The sequence below is a fragment of the Capsicum annuum genome, chromosome 3 (assembly GCF_002878395.1).
Source record: "Capsicum annuum cultivar UCD-10X-F1 chromosome 3, UCD10Xv1.1, whole genome shotgun sequence".
In the NCBI taxonomy this organism is placed as follows: domain Eukaryota; kingdom Viridiplantae; phylum Streptophyta; class Magnoliopsida; order Solanales; family Solanaceae; genus Capsicum; species Capsicum annuum.
Window position 1 is genome coordinate 240,538,552 of NC_061113.1, and position 7,746 is coordinate 240,546,297.

The 7,746-nt window shown below is 34.4% G+C and overlaps 1 pseudogene; it reads right to left on the reverse strand.

Moving 5' to 3' along the window:
• Positions 1-545: 545 nt before the first annotated feature.
• LOC107864932 lies at positions 546-1,624 on the reverse strand (annotated as a pseudogene).
• Between the last annotated feature and the right edge of the window lie 6,122 nt (positions 1,625-7,746).

Genomic DNA, 7,746 nt, shown 5'->3' on the forward strand with positions numbered 1-7,746 from the left:
GGATGTAATTTTTTTACCCATTTTCAACACAATCTACACCTGCAGAATAAATATCCCATTTTCAGTTCATAGACCACAAGTCTATCAACAGAAATAACTCAATGCTCAAATGAAACCCCCGCCTCCCCTCAAAAAAATTAAGAAATACCCCACCAAAATCCAATATGCAATATCAAAATCAAACTAGTGCACCTAATCAAATTAATTAGCTATTAATCTTTTAATTTTCACTATTTCAGCCATCATATTTTAAATGAATTTCATACGTCAAAAAATTGATTTCAATCTAGGGCATTCTCATTTCATAGACCACGGATCTACGGACAGAAACAGGTCACTGTTCGAATCAAAATGCCAAAATAACTCTTCCACCATCAAACAGTTCACTACACACTTCAATAACTGAACCAAAATCCATCATGCAGTATCAAAACACAACAATTTCTAAAAATCATACTAGTGCACCTAATCAAACTAATTAGCTATTAATCTTTCAATTTCTACTATTTCAGCAACCATGTTTTAAAAGAATTTCATACGCCTAAAAATTGATTTCAATCTAAGGCATTCTAATTTCATAGACTACGGGTCGATTTCATAGACCATGGGTCTACGAACAGAAACAGATCGCTGTTCGAATCAAAATGCCAAAATAACTCTTCAAATAACGATTATCCCACTATTCAACACTTTTTTGCTAAACAAAACCGGAACTAAACCAAAACTCCTTAATCAACCAAATTCGAAAAAAATTTAAATTTCCTACATCACTACGAATCGATTAGCAAAGAAACCCGTTTAAATGGATCTAGAAATGATCGCAACTTGATTTTAACTAACCTTACGATGCAATAACGACCCCTTATCTGCTGGAGAAGAAGAAGAAATGAAAATGGCAATTTTGGGATGAAGGTTTCTTAAGCGGGAGTTGAGAGAATTGAAGAGGAGAGAGAGAGTTTTTTTTTTCCGATATTGGAATAAGTGTAGGGTGTTAGTGTAGTATATTAAATTTGCAAAGTTCTAAAAATGATGAAATTGTCCCTTGATCCACCTGTGGGCCCCACTTTTAAGCTTTTTTCAAGTTTTTATATTCTAACCCTAAAAATTAAATCAAAAATAATTTTAGTGGGTAAATGACAAAATAGTTTTGGAAGTGGGTAGTCTCGCCAATTTTTCCCTCCAAACTGTATAGCTAACACATAGTTTCACAGTTGCAATGTCGAATTGGATATTGATGTTTTCGTATTCATTGATACCTCTGGTAAGATCAGACTTAATGAATTTGACGGGTGTACCTCTAGGTAGACCAGAGTTGTGACGAAATACGCCATCTTTACAAGGCGCAATTGAATTTGGGGACTAAGGCACCTAGGTACACATCACCAGCACCCCTTAGAGTGGAAACCATACGATAACTTGAACCAGCATCAACTGGTTCACCGCTCCGGTCTAGTACTGGTTCACCGCTCCGGTTTAGTACTAACTCAAAAAAAGTAGCAGCAGTGGGTAGTTCAATGGGATTTTGGCTAGTGAAAGTTGATGAAAATACCACAAAGGGAAGCAAACAGAAACACAAGAAAAATAAGCACTTTGTCATGTTTATGCTAACTACTGATTTGTGTATTGCTTTGCTTGTGAGTTGTGAGTTCTGACTCCTTCACCAATGAAGCCTTCTATTTATAATAGAGTGATCACTCTCATATTCCTTGCTAACATGTTTTAAACATGAATGGTACTCATGCCGTCCCATTTTACGTAGCATCTTTGACTTAGCACGGTTTTAAGAAAAAAAAATCTTGAAACTTGTGAACTAAAACAAGCATTAAATATTTGTGTGGCTGTAAATTTATTTCATTATGGGTATAATGTAAGATGATAGCATTTTTTAGACGAACTAAAAAGGAAAGGATGCTGCATAAAATGAAACGGTGAAAGTATATTATTTATATCGTACGTGGTCAGCCGTCCATATATATCTACATATCTCTATTATTAAGCTTAATACGTTATAAGTAGATCTCAATGTTACCGAGTTAATTAATTAAATGATCATCCAATAACAACAAACTCTTTACCAAACCTACTTATTTTCTTTAATCAATAAACTCAAGTTGAAGGATTAGGTAATTCACGTACAAAGTCATTAAGAAAAAATTGGCAAAAGCTACCATTCTCAAAATTATTTAGCCAAAGGGACACTAAATTTCTTTTTGAATTATTTTTTAGGGTTAGGGTATAAAAAGTGTAAAAAAAGTTGGCCCACATGTGGGCCAAGGGACCATTATATCATTTTTCTAACTTTACAAATTTAACATAATACACTAACACCCATCTACATATTTAACATAATACACTAACACACATCAACTTCTTCCAATATCAAAAAAAAAAAATCTTCTCTCTCCTATTAACTTTTCTCCAACTCCAACTTGAAGAACAGTTCTCCCCAAACACCATTTTCATTTTTCCTTCTTCTGCAGCTGCTAAGAGGTCATTTTTGCTTCATAAGGTTAGTTAAAATCATGTTTCGATCATTTGTAGATCCATTTAGACAGGTTTCTTTGCTAATCGATTCGCAGTGATGTAGGAATTTTTTTTCTTTCGAATTTGGTTGATTAAGGAGTTTTGGTTTAGTTTCTTTTTTTAGCAAAGAAGTGTTGAATGGTGGAATAATCGTTATTTGAAGAGTTATTTTGGTAGTTTGATTCGAACAGTAAGTTGTTTCTGTCCATAGACCCGTGGTCTATGAAATCGACCTGTGGTCTATGAAATTAGAATGCCCTAGATTGAAATAAATTTTTAGACGTATGAAATTCTTTTAAAAAATGGTTGCCTAAATAGTGGAAATTGAAAGATTAATAGCTAATTAATTCGATTAGGTGCAGTGGTTTGATTTTTATCAATTGTCGTGTTTGGATATTGCATGTGGGATTTTGGTTCACAGTTATTGATGTTTGGAGTGAACTGTTTGATGGTGGAATGGTGAGATAATCATTATTTGAAGAGTTATTTTGGCAGTTTGATTCCAACAGTCGCCTGTTTCTATCCGTAGACCAGTGGTCTATGAAATCGACCCGTGGTCTATGAAATCAGAATACCCTAGATTGAAATAAATTTTTAGACATATGAAATTCTTTTAAAATACGATGGCTGAAATAGTAAAAATTGAAAGATTAATAGCTAATTAGTTTGATTAGGTGCACTAGTTTGATTTTGATACTTCATGTTGGATTTTGGTGAAGTATTTATTTATTTATTTATTTTTATTTTTTTTGGGGGGGGATTCATTTGAGCATTGACTTATTTCTATTGATAGACTTGTGGTATATGAACTGAAAATGGAAGATTTGTTCTGCAGGTGTAGATTATATTGAAAATGGGTAAAAAAAACCATCTATCCTAAAGGCAAAGCCGGTAGTAGTAGAAAAACAAAAGCCGAGGCAGCAAAAAATGTCTCAAAAAGAAATAAAATTAATGAGGAAGTGTCCGAATCTGATCCAAATTTAAAAGAGATAAGAGACTACGCCGAGTCTAGTGAAGATGTCCTTCCCGAGCGCAGTGCTAGTGGTGACAGTGAAGAGAGTAAGGGAAGTGGGAGAAGACAATGATCCTTTTTCCGTGCCAAGTTTGTCAAGGTTCATTTCCGTGGAATGGTATGATCTTCGAACGATAATGGACGAGGTCGGATCTTTCTCGGCGAAGATATTGGTCAGATCAAGAATGGCTGCTTATCGAGAATTTAAGCAAGTTCTTGTCGACTAGGAGTTGAAGAAAAGATTCAAGCGGTCCTGTTTCGGACATCTGAGAAACCTGTCAGAATATCTCAAGTTCAATGGGCAGTTGGTCCATTATTTGCTGTTGCAACGTGTCAAGAGGGATAAGATGCATCATGAGATATGGTTCTGCGTTAACAACAAGCCTGTCTGTTTTGGCTTGAAAGAATTTTGTTTGCTCATGGGGCTGAACTACTCATCATACCCTAGTGAATCAAAAATGAAGAAGGTGTTAGACAAGGGGGAGCATTTTTGCTTTAAGGTGATGAAAAACAAAAATATTACGGTCAACTTGTTACACTTGATCATAGGGAATAAGCTGAACGAGGACCACAAGTTTAAGTGTTGTTTACTGTGGTTCTTGCACACCATGTTGCTTCCAAAAGATTCGACGAAGGTTGTCAACACAAAACTGATTTGAATAGTTAATTTTTTGAGTTTCTTCGAGAATTATTCGTGGGGGAAAGAGACATTTCAACTGACCCTAGACTATCTGAAGAAGAAAAGTGACCTGAAGAAGCAGATGGAAGTATTTCATGAGAAGCAGAAGGCATCCTATGCTCCATTCGGATTTCCCTGAGCATTCATCGTATCTACCATAAATCCTTTAGTTAGTTTATCATAGATTCTTGTTTTATTTATACTCTGTCATAGACTCTAAGTTCTTTTTTCTCTGTTGTAATGATTACAGGTTTAGATGTACGAGGCCTTTTCTCATCTTGGAAAATTTACTGAAAAATCATTGGGTGAGCCCTTTTCCATTCCCCGCATCCTCAGATGGCACACTACCAAAATTGACTAGATAATTGAAGGTGATCCATTCAAGTACAAAGGAAAAGTTACCGAGGTATGAACTTATTTTTTATTATGCAATAATAATACTACTGTTGCATCGAATATTATATAATTGTTAATTGATATTTCGTAGAACGTGCACCCGTACATCATCCCTACTGTTCCTGAGACGAAGATGGATTACATGATTACCTTTGAGCCATATACGGATGAGGTGAAGAATAATGTCCTCGGTAGATTAAAGAAAGAGTTAGAAGGGGTGACTGTCCTTATTTCAAATGAGGACAGTGATGATGATGGGAGTTTGGGTGGTAACCCCATTGAAGTACACGTTGGTGATGATGATACTCTAAGCACCTCCAAAGATGCAGCGGTCACCTCATCCCCTGAGGATCTTTATAAGCATATTGCTGCACTCGAGGAAGTAGTGTTGGATATTGCTGCCTATATCAGAGAGAAAAGACTAAAGAAAAAAAAACAGGATAAGCGACAATACGAGCGAGGTAACTTCATTCAATAATTGATGTTGTTAATGAATTTTCAGGTTTAAATATTAGTAACACTTTGTAATATGATGATACAGTAAATGTGGACCTTCGTGAATCGGAGAGATATGAAGAAGAAGAAAAAAGGAGCAAAATGGATGAGTTAGCCTCTGTTGTGGCGGAAGAGAAAAAAAAGATGAAAAGAATAATGAAGAAGAATAAATGAAAGAAGACAAGATCCAAGAAGAAAGTGTAAAAGAAGCAGCTGCAGCTGAAGAAGAAAAAGTTGAAAAAAAATAGCAGCAGTTGAAGAAGAAGGCAAGGAAAAGGGAGGAGATGTAGTTAAAGAAGCTAAGGAAAAAGAAGAAGCTGAAAAAATAGGAGCAGCAGCTGATGAAGAAGAAGAAGAAGAAGAAGAACAAGCTAACAAAGAAGAAGCTAATAAAGCTGCAGCTGGTGAAAAAGAAGAAGAAGCTGCTAAAGGGGAAGAAAAAAAAAAGAAGCTGAGGAAGAAAAGAAAGGTCAAAAAGAAGAAGCTGTTGAAGGTGAAGGAAAAAAGAAGGTGAGGAAGAAAAATAAGATGGGTTCATGGATATCGTTGATGAATCAACAACACCTATGCTGATGAGGAGGAAATTTTTTGAAAAATATATTTGAATTATTTTATTTTTAATGTGTTGAATGATCTGTTTGGTAGGATATTTGAAACTCTCTTTTATTTCATAGAATGTTTAGCTAATCTTTCGTATACTTCTTTCATAGTCTATCATTACCATGCTGCTCCATTTTAAGTTGATGTGTTGATTGATCGACTATGATTCTATCAAAAACAGTGTTAACATTGTAGAAAAATAGAAGTATTATTATTTATTCAATATCACTACATCCATGTTACACTTTTTCAAAGAACGAATACTAGCATTATAGAACACAACATCATTTTTAGGCCATTCTCTCTTTCTTCGGCCAAAATCAATTTTTATTTTAGTTGATCCTTCTGTATTTGGGTGTCATGTAGCAATACTTTAAGGTGATCCCTTTATCCTTCGGCTTCTTTGAACAAATTCATAAGAAAATCTCTATTTTCTTCGCATTCTTGAAGCCTTTGTAGTAGATTAAATTTTGCGGATCCATAAAAATTTGATGTGTCACGTCCCGGACTCAACGTTGATGGACTGCTTGGAGGTGATAGCTCATCAAGCCATTTAAAAAATGAGCATGCGCCATTATCCTAGAAAATAAATTATAATTACATAACTATTAACTTAACATTTTGAAAATAACATACACGACTCACCTTCGCAATTGCATAGTTATAAAATTTACGACCTGGATTCGAGTCCGTGCGTGACATCCTCAAGACAACCGTATTCCCACAATGACAAATTAGAGTCTTTTTAGAATTGGATGTTTGAGATGCTTGAGACATTGTAGAAGTTTTAAATAAAAACAAAGTTAATGAAATAAAATAATGAGGGAGTGACGACTTTATATATGAAGTAAAAAAAGATGTGTTAAGTGCAAAATTAGTCATTTGTTACCGTTGGAACATTAATTTTATTTTTTGGAACTGGGGGTGAAAGTTAATAGACCGTCGTAAATCATGACCAACGTCATCCATCAACTAGATACTAAAATATACCGTAGACTGGTATGGTCTATCGTAGACCTACAATTGTATGAGTGCATCGATGGATATCTTAATTAAGCGTAGACCGTTGTGATCTACGTAGACTAATATAGACCAACACTTGGATGTTGTTTAAAAGAGAATAAATAGATTAAAAAGAAATGTAGGGTGGGTTTCTACACATGTGAGGGAGTGTAAATAAGTCACACAATCATATTAGAGGTTGTACAAATTAAGGGTAGTGTATTAAGGAGTGTGTGGATGGGTAGTGGTTGAATGTTCAGTCTCCTAAGAGTAATGTTTCTCAAAGCATAAATATGTTTTGTGGATATATTTTGTCAAACCACTATCCATTCCACTTAATCTTTTGATTTGGGGATGGTCATTCAAGGAGTATGTGGAATGTGTAGTCATCAAATACAAAATACATCCACAAAACATACTTGTGCTTTGAAAAATATTACCCTTAGGCTATTGAACATTCAACCACTACCCATCCACACACTCCTTAGTACACCACCCCTAATTTGTATAACCTCTAATATGATTGTGTGACTTGTTTACGCTCCCTCACATGTATAGAAACCCACCCTACATTTATTTTTAATTTATTTATTCTCTTTTAAACAACATTCAATTGTTGGTCTATATCGGTATACGTAGATCACAGTGGTCTACGCCTAATTAAGAGATCTGTCGATGCACTCGTACAGGTGTAGGTCTACGATAGACCATACCAGCCTATGGTATATTTTAGTATCTAGTTGATGGATGACGTTGGTCATGATCTGCGACGGTTTATTAACTTTCACTGTTTATATAATTTTTAATTTAAATGACCAATAGTTCAAGATTGTCTATTTAAATTATTTTTTATTTTATTATTTTATTATTTTATTCCATCAGCCCCAACACATGTTATTACCAGTTTAAATCATTTTTAATTTAATTATTTTATTCCAACTGTCCAAAACCTGTTATTATCAGTTTAAATTATTTTTAATTTAATTATTTTATTCCAACAACCCAAAACATGTTATTATCAGTTTAAATTATTTTTAAT